The 15,205-nt window shown below is 28.5% G+C and overlaps 1 protein-coding gene across 2 annotated transcripts in view; it reads left to right on the forward strand.

The window, feature by feature from the left end:
- Window positions 1-15,205, forward strand: part of LOC132919572 (solute carrier family 2, facilitated glucose transporter member 1-like) — a 56,893-nt gene that overhangs the window by 24,473 nt on the left and 17,215 nt on the right. The gene's annotated exons all lie outside the window — the stretch shown is intronic.

The following is a 15,205-nucleotide window of genomic DNA, read 5'->3' on the forward strand; positions in this document are numbered from 1 at the left end:
GTAAGAAAAACAAATTATAAAAATAATTTTTCTGACGTTATATTATACCATTTAATTTTTAGATAATATTTCTTCCTATAAACACTTATAATATACGAGTATTAAAAATAGCCGATGACCAAGCCATAAATATATAATAAATCTAGGATAAAATAAGAAAAAAAACAAAAAAAATATTTTTTTTCGAGACAAGACGAGGTTTGAGGATAGAAGTAATCTGTTTTAATACAAACAAATTTTTTATAAAAAAATCTATTACATTTATATTTTAGATAGATTAATAAATAGATAAATGTACTCATAAAATAAGTTATTCAAATTTTATTTAAATTTTAAAATTAAAAGAAAAAACATGTTAAATTTAAAAAAAAAAACAGTATTTAATTGTTTTTATTAAATAAAATTGAATTTAAATTAGTCAAATGTGAATAGTTATTATGCAACACAAGCTGCCATTCTATGAGAACTATTTTGATTTGAAGAAAAGATATATATTATTAACCAAGTACCTATTGAAGTATCAAATAAACGGTATTCATTACAATTTATAACGTTGAAATATTGGTGCAATAAATTACTTAATATACACCTTCTTTATTCTTAGCCTTGTGTAAAATTTGTCGCAAATAACATATCAAAATCTATACAATCTGCTGTGATGCAAAATTTATACAATACAGTATAATATGTATTTTGGTGTTAATTATAAGCTTTCAAATTTTTCCCAATTATTCCTAATTCTTCATAGTTAGTTTTTTCATACACACCTTACACTTTCTGACTAATCCACTGGTATTCACCGTTTTATTCTGTTCCCTTTCCCCTTAAATACTATAAAATCGTCTTTATACTACTATAAATGACAAACACACTATAAACGATAACATTATGCGAGTTTATGTTATATGATAGGTTTACAAGTAATATTAATGTAAATTGTAGTATAATAATATAATAATCAGTCGTAGTCAGCAATTTATTATCACCATCTATTTAATTGCCATTACTTCTAATTGCATCGGACATTTGGACTTATATTAAAATAATTAAATGAACGAGCCGCACGTCTTTGCATACTATTAAATGATAATCAATAACTGGTAACGTACAACGTCGAATTGCATAAAAAAAAAAAAGAAAAATTATTACTATCAATAATATTATCCAGTAACAAAGTATTTTTATAAATTTTCAGTTGAATGTCGCGTTGGTGTATGCAACGCTAAGTTAGTTTCAGCAGTGGTATACACCGGAAGTAATTATCCAAAACGATTTATAATGCACTCTGACTACAATATTAGACCTATGAAATATTTTATTGTTTCCAGATACGTTCATTAGCATCTGCATACGGTCTTGTATATTTTTTCGTTTCAAAACGAGTTAATTGTTTCCATGCGGATCTTTTACGTATAAATAAGTGAAATAAAAAATCTAAAAAGCATGACGTATACATTCGAGAAATACTAACGAAAAATCGGAAAATTTAATTCTAAACGTCTCCGTTGAAACGAATGCGATTATTATAATAAGCCAGGACGCGTCAAGGAAAATAAGGTAAAAATTGCCGTTTTGACTTCAGTTCTGGTAGTCCATTAGAATCTGATTTGTGAATTATAATCGTTGCGTACATTTATTAATTACTCTCGTACACGTATCACAACAGCAGTCTACCGGATACGCGTATATTACATTGTGTATAACCACAATGCGTGGCTAGGTATGTACCTGTAATATGTCTTGTGTTTCCGCGTTGGTGCCTAGAAAAACATAAACACATATTTTATAATAAATGCATACTCTATGTTACGGAGTTCACAATTTTCACATAAATTTAGTTATAATTGATTTGTAAATAAAATTACATTAATATCGTGCTAGTTGAGATGCCGCTCAATATTTGTGTCTAAAATCGGAAATCTAATGCTAACATTTTAATTTTCAGTATTTTATTGTTGTATTACATATTTGCATTATACTTGCAATAGTCGATTAGTAGACATTTTATTTTTGTAGTGAAATATATAAGCATATTAAAATCAAAAGATATTAGTTATTGACTTGAATATAAAACTTAAATTAGGTACTTGTCACGTGAGTTTGTCAAAAATGTTAATCAGATTTGTAAATATTATTAATAATTCATCTCTAATTTACAATGTCGTATTAGTGTTCTTCTTATATACATCTATTATATCGAAATATCTTTATTTAAGTACTATTTCTTCTAATTGGTTGTATATTAACTGATTGAAAATTATAAAATTGATGGTCTAAGTTAAAATCATGTCATAAAAGATTGTGCTGACAACAAGCCGCTAAATAATTTTGTCAAAAGAAGCGGGTTAAGAGTTATATTTGAATTATTGTTTGAAGTATTCTCCATCTGGCCAATTGGATACCAAATGCATTTTCAATCACTCGGCAAGCTTTTAGAGGTGATAATTAAATATTTTATTAAATTATACTTGTTATTAGATAAGAGATTAGAAACTATATGATAAACGTAAAATTACATGGCATGGCATTTGTGTTATAAAAATGTAACACGTCTTATTACGACGTGACATGATAGAACGTGATAACACGTTACGTGATAATAGTGCGTTCCTACCTTTCGTTTTTACTACTTGCATACAATACTATTATTTTTTACGTCAATATTTTCATAGGTTTGAATATTAATTTTTGTATCGGATAGATTTTGATGACTTTTTAATGTATTACCTAATAGTTTAACGAAATAATTTTGGTTAAACATTCTATAATTTTTTATTAATAATTAGTGTGATTGTAGCATTTGTTTAATATTACCGATTAGTTTCATTTTCATAATTGAATTAATGATTATTATAAAATAAGTGTAATTATGAATCATTTAATAATAGAGATTTACTAGTTACTAATTTAGTAAAATTATAAATTAATAATTTACGATGGTGTTAATATGTGCCTTCAATAAATATTTTACCTAAAGTCTGTACTACTTTCATTTTCTTTTACATTATTTCTGAAAAAAAAAATAAAATGTATTTACAGCATTTTATCTAGGTACATATATTATCATACGTGTATATTTTTAATGTATATTTTCGACGAACAGTATAGCTGTTTTCAATTAATATTTGTAATGTGTATATTATGTGCATATATTATTATATTTTAACTTATAAGCGCATGACCTATATGCAATTAAAATATTTTAACAGACCACTTTTAATGGGTTCATTAATATTGTCCATCGTGACTTATGATTATTATTGAAATTTAACTTTTTATGTTGCCAACGGGTTAAGAATAACTACTGCGGGAATAGAACCAAGTTCTACAAACATATTGCCCACTGTATATCATGATATTATATATATAATTAAAATCGATATATAGTTAAAATTGATATTCAAAGACGTTTGTGACATTTTCCGTTATTTAAAATACATAAGTCGTATTGATTATTTCCACTTACATTATCTATCCGTTTATATATTATATTACTCTATGTAATATGTAAACGTTTAGCGGTCACTTATACTCGTAATGTGATAACATCGAATAATAATCGCGGTCGGATAAATCATAAGTGTAGAGAGTAAGAGTGCGCGAAGGTTAAAGTTTATCGAACTCTGTACATACATTTATTTCGACGGGCTCTTATTAATATTAATTTCTGCTTCAGATTAGATAATAAAATAACTCGTCCTGTACCGCGGGCGAGGCGGTTTCCAACTCTTATTTTCTACTTCCATCCGCAGTTATAGCTATATAGTTATCATAGGGCACCGAAATTTTGCTACACTACGGAGTGTTTTTGTAATAACGTTAAACTCTGGTATAGCAATAATATGATAGGTACATAATTTCTGTGATCGTCGAAATATTATAATATATTTTTATGTGTACCATTGGAGTCTCTAATAAGTTACGTTTATAATATTATATATGTTATTCACAAATTAAACTTCATGCGTCTATTATATTATACTAATTATAGTGAAACCGATTTTCACCAATACAATAGGTACATCAATATTTTCGCGATAGCCGACCGAAATTGTTCACCACGAACGACGGTTGTAAGCGTGTTTACCTAAAAACTCGTATCATACAATATAGGTCAAAATTATTAACGTCTTCTGTTGTATCGTGTTGAAATCTTTATTATACGAGTATCATTTTTGTGGTTGATTAACGTACATTTCATAACTATGCAGTAATATATAGATGGCCGAATTCGTATAGTGTGCTATATTTATTAAATTCGCACGCGTTTATGTGGTCAATCGTTGTATGTCGTACGATGTTTGGAGTGCATTTTAGTTTTCCAACTTGGAATACAAATGTTTAAAAACGTAATTTGACGTACGTGTTATCGAATGTTTGGCAAAACGATTAAAATTGTTACAGATATACCTATATTTTACAGTACGGTATATCAAGAATTTTCAGTAGCCGTCTGAAATTCCATGTGAATGCCCTTTATCTTTCTTTTTGTTATTTTAAATCTCAACTATATCGTGGTCTGTGTATAGACATGAGTACATGACTTTATGTATTGTATATATTTGTGTTACCCAAATAAAATAAGTATTATAATTATTATTATGTCACGTCAGAGGAATTTTTGTACTATAGATATACCTTGATTGTAACATAGAAATACAGTTTCAATATTTTTCGGTATTATATGTATGTGTGTACATTTATGATATTTACATAGTTTTTTTTTTTAAAACTTATATAAAATAACATTTTTTAATAGGATTTTGTTATTTTTCAAAAACAAATCAAACTATCTACTAAACAAGATAACATATATTATAAATATTGTCTTAAACATAATTATTCTATAAACACGAGAATTTAGAGAATTTACTGGGCATAATATGATTATCACCCATTAATAAAAATCCATCAATATAAGAAAAATAATGAACTAGGTACTATAAATACCTAGTACCTACTATTTTAGTATTACGATTGCGTGTCAAATGAACATATAACTAATATAAATGTATACTGTTCTATTATGATATGTTATAAGTCATTATTATTTTCCTGCAACTTTAGATTGGTTAACGCTCGAAATCAAAACTCAGAATTTATACTATTATTTAATTTATATCTATATAACTATATAAGTATATTATGTCCTTTAAAGTAATATAGTATAACAAATTTTATAGCAATAGATTGGGAAATAAAACAAAACACCCGAGGAGGATAATATTCCCTGACTATTTCTTTCTAGTTCTCGTCAATTTTCTATAATGTACTCTAAAGGAGTATTCCACATTTGACCGAACACTGAACAGACAACTATAAAATATGCAATTTTCTGATTGCAGGATACATCTATTTTATTCGTAAATTGCGTGTGTAATAACACTATTAACGTTGTAACGTGAATAAATTTAAAAAAAAGAAAAAAAATCGCTCACATTTATCGATATAAATCGGTCAACGCGTGTGCACTACGAGTATTGTATATAAGTATATTATTATTTACACACATGGGTATGCTTATTACCATCGTCCGTGGGGCACGTGAGCCGTCGCGGTGATGGAAATCACTGAACCGAGGATGTTTCATCACAAAGCTCGGCACGTCACACGAGATCCGAAAATTGTATTCCATGTTTAGGTTATTATATCGCGATCCATATGTTTATATATAAACCTAACGTACAGGGTACATAACACTGTATATATATAATATATATATAGGTACAATAGACGCAAAAGAGATCGCGGACGATCCAAACTACCGTTGCGTGAACACGCCGGGCACACAACCTTGACGGACACTGTACGATGATTTTATGTACATATATTTTTCGTTGGCGTCACACACGCACTCAGACATCAAACACACACACACACACACACCTACACTTGTGGACGTACCTTGTGGCCTAACCTTGGACGCCATTATAACACAATATTATTGTATACATGGTATATACCTAGGTATGTTCCATGTTCGTAATATTATTATGCATGTGCGTGTATGTATAGAATAAATGCCACATAATATTATTTCCGTTACAATATTATACCACTCCTCGTGTGTGCACTGCGGAATATTATTATTTGCCCTAATCCGGTTGCCAACGGAAGGACTGGTTGGACCCCAAACCCTGCAGCACCCCTATTTAGTTGTATACATAACTTTGTATATGTATGTGTGTGTGTCTGGTGTATACTTAATACTTATGACAAGGGTGAGTCGATAAATAAATGTAAAGGTGGGTTTGTATGATTTCGAATATATACCTACAAAAGATCGTTCAACTACAATATAAACCTATGTTCGTATAATATTACGATCCATAACATAATTTTTTTTTCAAAGATTTTCAAAAATAAAATTAAACACATGGTCTGGGCCTCTGGGAAAGTTTGATACACAAACACGTACGTATATGCTCGAGAGTTTAATGAGATTTAAATATCAACGTTAATACAAAACTCTTGTATATAAGACACAAGTATAATTCAACAAACCGAGCAAGCAATGTTTTAATACGATATGGTAGGCACTCTTAATTGCAGGTACAACAATTGTTTTTGATTCACTCGGAACAACATTATTACAGACGATTAGATTAAATATGTTAATTATTGTAATATCGACTCTTGACATTTAAAATATACTTAACTGAGCGATATTAATTATCGGCCATTAATATCGATTGTTTAATCCGTGTTGTAATAAGTATATTTTGATAATATGATTTTTACAATTGTTCGAAAATGTATTTGTTTTATATAGTTTTGTCAGATCTACCAATACAGTTTACAAATTACCAAGCATTTTGATCCCGAAGCGTGATAATATAAATATTTAAAATAATAATATTATATAATATACCGTATAAGAATAGATTTAGGTATATGCGTGCAACTATATCGATTTCCAATATTATTATCTTTATACAAAACTTACGTTTTCGTCGTCCGAGCAAAACATACGTCAACAACAACTTTTCCTGATAATAATGTGAATATTTTAATATAATTATTATGTATGTTGAATCATATTATATGATAGTTGACGTAAAATATCATTGTATACGATCGATTAATTTTATAATTCAAACCAATTGAGATATGAAAAGCATTCATAACGTTTCACCTTGTAACTGTTATATACGAGTAATAACTATAGGCATTTTTTTAATCCATACTCGATGTATAACACGGTTTAACGATATTCAATTTTATATTATGCATAATAATACATAATATAACATTACAGCGTTATAAAAGAATCGCAAGCTAGTACGATCTTTACGCAACAAGTGTGCACGTTCTAAATTGTGTGTTTGTCGCGTTTTTTTCAATCCATCCGTCCTCACCTATAATATCCTGCACATACATACGCACACACTGCACTGCACATACGGACGTTGGGACGTTGTCAATGTGTGTATTATATAAACAGTTTAATATGTACCTTTACTATATATTATAGGTATGCCACGTTGGCGTGATTCGGGTGTGTTTACTGTCGGAAGATGCACTTGCAACAAAAAAATGATATTTAAGGCGTGGCCAAAATAGTTTATGTACCTACTGCGCTTTGAACCACCAAAAAATTGAAAACACGTGCATAGTGCGTGTATGGCATTAACATTATTAATAATTTGAATATTCATAAAACTGTATAGACGAATAGTGTATATTTATGACTTATTAGATGGTTTTATTTATTATTTTATCGAGTAATAAATAAGTCAAATTAATACAATGAAGGAGAATATTTTTTTTTAACAATTAAATATTCAATATCAGTTCTGATTAATTATTTTGAAAATCTATATGATATTTGAAAAAAAAATGTTATTGATTAATATTTTTATAGTGTCTAAAAGATCTATAAACATGTATTATATATTTGAGGAAAACGTTAATTTTCGGTTACTTATTCATTTTAAATTACAAAAAAAAACCAATTTTGACAAAAATTGGTATTGTGTGAGTATTCTTGTTTTTGTTAGTTTTCAACGATTAAATTTCTAAAATTTTTAATTTTGTTTTACCAAAGTTTCAACTAGATCTAATCAGAAACTGTAATTAAACACAGATGTTAAATATTGAAGAACTTTTACTACCACAATTATAGGTAATGACTCAGAATCAAAAGATAATGTTATTGCTTTTACATTTTATGATATATGAATTCACTCTAATATTAAAATTTATAAAAATGATTGTGAGCTATGCTTTGTGAGATATAGACTATAAAATAATATGTATACCATGCCAATATTTGTCATAATTTTAATTTGCTTTCAATTATCAATCAATATTATGCCAAGTCAGTATTTCTAGACATAGATATTTTTAGAAAATGTCATTAAACACCGTGGTCAGATTGCACCAAACGAACCACACATATTTAAAATAGAAAATTGTTTTTTAAAAACCTTGATAGCCCATTTATTGTAATCTATTTCGAAATGATTTTTATTTATTTTGTATACTTTTTTAATATCATATATGAAAATGTCGCACTTAACTTTAAAACATAGTATAATTCGTCTATTGGAATGAAAAATAATTGCAATAAGTCGACCAAATCGAAGTATTGAAAAACAACAATAAATTGCTATAAACATGTTCTGGATATTCTAAATAATTTATATGTTATTATTGAACTAAGTCCTCGAAACGACAACTTACTGATAACCGCGCATATGGGTATAATATAATATTATGATATTATTCAATTTAATATTATATAATATTATGTACGCCTGTACGCGTATTTTTTATCTGCGGTACATGTTTATTGTCGGTTCCGTGGAAAATATTCGACGTTTAGCTTTTTCGTAACATTATTGACCGTGAAAACATGCAGATGCTACTCCATCGTATAAACTTATATGTAGTGTATACGAATCAATTACCAACCATTCATATACCTTTAACACGACAAAAAAGGTAAACGTTGTAAATTTTTACGATAATCTTGTATACGTCGTATTCGTAGTGTAGGACTCGTTTGACGAATTGTATTCCCCAAAAGATAATAAATCACTTTTTATTGGCCAGAAATATTTTAAATTTCAGTCTCAGCATTTGACCATTTATTCTTTAATTTTCAAGAAGTAATGTTTCCACACACCGCACAATACGCCCGATCAGCTGCTGTAGTTATTAAAATAATGTATTGGCTATAAACAGACCGAACACTTCAACCATATTAAATACAATAATTTAGTAAATCGACTCGGTGCGGTTAGGTTAAAATCAATCTATAAATCACATTTCTGACACGCTTTAGTATAATATATATATGATGGGTGCAATGTGTTTCGTGTCGATTGAAAACCGCTGTGTACGTGCCTATATGTTTCGAATGAGTTAAATTTAAAAATTTTCTTTTTAGCTTTTAAACCATCATAATGATATTATTATGCATTGGCAATGGTCGAGCATCGTCGAAAATGCATCATCTGCAGAAGCGACGTGCACGTCAGATAATGTTATTGTTACCATCTTAACCAGGCGCCATCTGAATTCTGAACAAGTCTCGCCGCAGGTCTAGCCGTCATAGTAGGATAATTTAATTTTCTAGTCTGATAACGTTTTGTTAAAATAAGCAGCGTAGAGTAGATATCAAATGCGTAATTTCTGGTCACCGAATATCGTTATTGTAGTACCTATACATACTATACCTACCTACCTATGTTTAACGTTACTAATCGAGAAAAGAAACGTTCACTTTTATGATATACCTATCCAGTAATTATTGTACGGTATATACAGAGACGTGTGTAATAAATATTATTTATTATGTTATTTTAATTTGTATTGTATTATTTTTTTTTGACAACGAGGGCGTTGTACGAATAGACGCCGCCGGTAACCTACCTATATTTGTTCAAACAATATTAACACAGAGCGTGGCGTATTGAGGGTAATATGTAATTTAAAGTACACGGAGATAAAAAAAAAGTTTAAAAATAATAAATTATTATTATATAATAATACGAGATATATCTATGAATATATTATACTCTTATTTTATTAGCTCTAAAAACGAAAAAAGTTTAGTTAATATAATAAAATAACATTACGTATTATAATATAGTACATAATATTCGGTGTTTAATACTGTTTGTACCTACACTATTACATGCGCGCACACAATTATTACACACGTATAAACACCTATATAATATACGAAGTGATCAACTTAACCAGCTACATTCATTTTCTCAGTGATATCGAAAACTAGATATTTTTGTTTATAATATATTATTTTAAAGAATTCATTTCATTAAATTTTTTAAATTTTACCCTTTTTTTTAAAAATTTGTAATGTTAAATTTGGTTTCAGATTATAGCATAAAGTATTGTTTCTAAAATTTTCACGTCTTACATACGGTTCTTTATAAACATACTTCAAATTTTAGACGATCAGCATAGAGCATTAAACATTTTGCGGAACATTTTCCACTTTACTCATATCGACCAAACTTAAAAAAAAAATGTGCATACTCAGATAAATCGATCTCTCTGTATACGTAATGCGTACATAATGTGTGCTCTGTAGGTATACTACCTAGATGAAAATTGCAAGCCGCTCCGGGTCATATACCATTATATTATTACGTGTGATCATATAAAACATAAGTATGTACTCGTATATTACTATAATAATATGGTCGTTCATCCTATATCCCGCCGAATATTTTCTATTGTACGCAATACCCGCAGTCTGCGTGACAATGCTGGAATTTAATTGTATCCATGTATAATTATACAAATAATAATTATTGAAGGGCTTTTTCTACTTTATAAATAACAAAATGCCAGCTTCGGTGACGTACAATAGTCGTTTGGGCGAAGCTTCGCGATGGTTATATGGCGCGAGGTTCATAATCGATTTGGTACAACACTTATTATTACCGTCATCATCATCATCATCATTATTATTATTATTATTATTATTATTATCATCATAATACAATGGATCATAATATGTGCAGTTGCTGCTTTTTGTATTTTTTCCCAACATGTCACATGCTTTGATTCTGTATTTCGTCCAAACCGAGTACACCGCATATTACGATAATATATTATAACGCACGTCGTTTCCGGGAAATTTTTGCACCGGTTCCACATAGTTCGCTTGTTGATTTTTAAATGTTGTCATTTTTAATACCATCTATGCAACAGTTTCTAACTGAAAAAACACTACGCTGATCGAGGAAATATGATTAAAAATTAAAACTAATAATAACTAAAATATATCCCTGGCATACCTGCATAATAATATTATCTTTTATAAGGATTCTTTATGTTGCGATGTGTGTAACCGATACATTTTTAAAATTATAAATAATATATTATGTGGAGTTTCTAATATAGTTTTCATCAATTAGTGATTGATATAGACATGACGAAACGCTCTGTATGCGTTATACTATAGGTACTATACTCGACGTAGAAGTACTTTACTTTATACGATTTAACTCGTATTAACTTCGTAATTTAAATTGTAAGGCTATAATTTTTTTTAACGTGTTTATCTTATCACTAATCCCAAAACATTAATCTCAATCATTATATTATGCATATTGTATACAGGTATATCTGTGTATAATACATGTATTCATATAAACTTGGTTCAATTGAAAAAAATGTGATAACGTAAGAAACCCAAGGTTAGTTATAACGAAATTAAGAAAAATACACATTAAAAAAAAAACACTGCAGTTCATGTTGTCATTATAATATCTGTACAACAGGAAAACAAATTATTTGTTTTGATAAATTTTATTGCGTGTATATAGTATATATTATTAATTATATTTTTGTTTATTGATATATCAGTTTTTCAACCGCTATGATGCGGCATATACACAACCTTTATATATAATATACTGTATAGTCATATTTAATTTTTTCCATGGTATATTTTGTCGACTGAACTTTGGATCAATACTATATAATATTTTATAAAGAGGAGAAAGAAATTGGATTGAAGAAAATAAAACTATTTTTAATAAGTATAGTATATCGATTACTATGGAGAGGATAATTTGACCCTTGTAATATATATTATATATAAGTATTTTTTTGTAAGCTTCGCCCTTACATCTATACGATTTATTACGATTATAACACTTGCACTCTAACCTTCAACTTTTTACGCTACCTAATATTCATCTAGCGGAAAGATAAAAGTATCAATTTCTACATATTATAATAAAAGCTGATTTTAATATAGTTACAATACGTAGAGAAATAATATAAATAACTTGTATTTTGTAACAAAAAAAAAAAAAAAATGGTAAAATACTACATATTTGTATTGAGTACCAACAGTATTATTAATAAACATTTTATTAAGTATATACGTAAGGTCATACTTGATGTTTTAATTTTTTTTTCAAAGTCATCGTTATAATTTATTATTATACATATTACATACATATACAAGAGATTACATTTAAATGTCTATATTAATTATTTTAAATGATTTTAACTTTACTTAAATTTTTGATAAACGGAATAAAGTTTTGCTGGGATAGCTCACATAATGTTGGTTCATTACTCCGATAAATTAAACTTTTAATACCTATAAGTAATAAACTATTAACTAATAAATCACTCGTTTAAAATTCAATTTGTATGTATCAAACTATCAAAGTACCTAATCCGAAAAAATATTTTATTTTGGAATTTGAAATTCATATTGAATATAAATGCCATTCAAACAACTTAAAAATAATAGCAATACAAATAAATTGTAAAAAATTTAAGTATTTTTAAAAAATATTGTTTTGCAGTGATATTGAATTATATAACAATAATATAGTAAAAATAGTAAATAATTTTAGACACTTAAATAGATCACATTGTATACAATACATTATTATAACGGACTACCTGAGGTTAATAATAAAAGTTAATTCAAATATTCAAATAAAATATAAACTACCAAATTACTGTATACCTATTATAGCTTATATGATATTAAAACTTGAAAACAAAACTTTATAATACGATTTATACAATGCGCGTAAAAATCAATAAAGCATTTCAATAATTTCTATTTTATTTTGTTCATACTATAGTCTTTGGATTCGGTCGTTATTATATAAACTCTTTCAAGTTTCAACTGTTAGTATAACATTTTGTTATAACTTATAATAAATGGATTTTTATTCACATAATAAGCATATTTGTATATAATAGTATAACAAATGGAAACGTTTGCTGATCAACGGAGACCAGTTATAAAATAATTGTATATCATGAATAAGACATGAATATTACTCATTCTATATAATCTAAACATACATATCGTTTGAGTATAGACGTCATAATGATGTCGATTCAATTAAAATTTGTCTTGGTAGCATCGAATTCATCGCTACACGTGTAACATTAAGATCAAACGCGGTACTCCATCTTCGACACATTATTCATATCACACCAAATATTATAATATGCACAACATACAATATATCCGTGCGAATGCATTTTAAAAAAATGTCGCTTATATCTATATGTAACCATTTATGTTTTATGAATATGTCATGATTTCATGAACTATAATACATCATTCGCCGATGAACGGATTGAATTGATTGTTAAGTGATGACGCGTAATAATCGTCAGCACTGTATAATAAACTATTTATAATATGTAATGTTTTGTTTTAAATTTTAATGGCCGGTAATTGATAATAATCAAAAGACATTCGGTGCGGGCGATTGGTTTAACCTTCAAAATGCCGCGTGTCTTTTTAGGTGTGCACTCGCGTGGTTAAGTAGCTATGATTTCTAACAAAAACACCGCCGTGACGCACATCGGACATAATAATATATATTTTATTCTAAACATCAGCTACGATTATTTTTTATGGTCTGAAGGATTTCTGAACAGGCAGGGACACTACAGCGGATAGACATTTTGTTACCCAACCAATGTAAACAATTGCTTAGAAACAAAATATTACATCAAATACGCGCGTGCCGTAATAATTTTCGTTTTTAAAAACGATGGTCGCTTCAGATTCAGTCAATGACGCGATTGAATTCGAAATAAATAACATCGGACGGAAATCTATCTTGTCCGCGACACAATTATACGTATCAAACGATGCGATTAAAATAAAAAATTGGAATATTCATTGTGCGCCATTAGAATAATAATAAAAAGCAATAAAATAACGATGTGCGGGCACACGAATGACGTATATTATACATTATGGGAGATCGTTTTTCTGCCGAAAAATCCTTTATCTGAGTTTAATTTATTATTCAATGCGTCCGTTCGCCGAAAGAGATTCGCCTGTAAAAACCGGTGGCTGATAGCGTATAGTTCGATGGCTGTAATGGCGTGTCACTTCGATTTTTGTTCGCAGCAATCATGAATTTATTATTATTTTTTTCTAAACGATTTAATAACTGTTTGATAATTCTGGGTACGTAATTATATAATATAATATACGACATATGAATAATAATACTTGAATGGTGCGCTGGCAAAAGTGAACAAATCAAAAACCGTTACTTCTATAGAAACCGGAAAACGTCTCATTTCCATATTGGCTATAATAGTAATTTCACTCTTTACACAGATTATTTATATTTTGGTAATAATAAATACGTAAGGCATTGTTTTCCACAGGATGACTTAATAACCGGAAACAGCAAAAAGCTGACATATTATTAGTTACTGCAACCCGTGTGGTGACCACATAATCTTCGTTGATTTTTTTTTTCGTCTACCGTCAATCTGCAACGGTCATTATTATTTTAGACAGGCTACATATTACTGTAAGTCATATGTTCGTGACTTCGTGATGCTCGTTTGGATTTTATTTTTTCAATCGCAATGTCTTCTGCCGTTATTTCTTTTATATATATAATAGGACATAAGTATTCGCCCTTAATCAATTTGTCGTCTAATTGAATTTAAAAAAAACATTCGTAATTTATTATTCAATATAATTATAAAAATATACTCGGATAGTCTATGAACATTTTTGTAGGGCTTAGTTCCACTTTCCCCTCGCCCAAAAGACACCGCATAGTTGCACCGTCTGCGGTCTGAATATCACACGTGCGTGTATAACACAATACTGCGTACACAGTAATATATTATGATATTATCATGAATCATGATGTGTACGATGGTTGTCGACGTCAATATAATTTAAGACAATGGAGTTAAATTG

The sequence above is a fragment of the Rhopalosiphum padi genome, chromosome 2 (genome assembly GCF_020882245.1).
Source record: "Rhopalosiphum padi isolate XX-2018 chromosome 2, ASM2088224v1, whole genome shotgun sequence".
Lineage (NCBI taxonomy): Eukaryota > Metazoa > Arthropoda > Insecta > Hemiptera > Aphididae > Rhopalosiphum > Rhopalosiphum padi.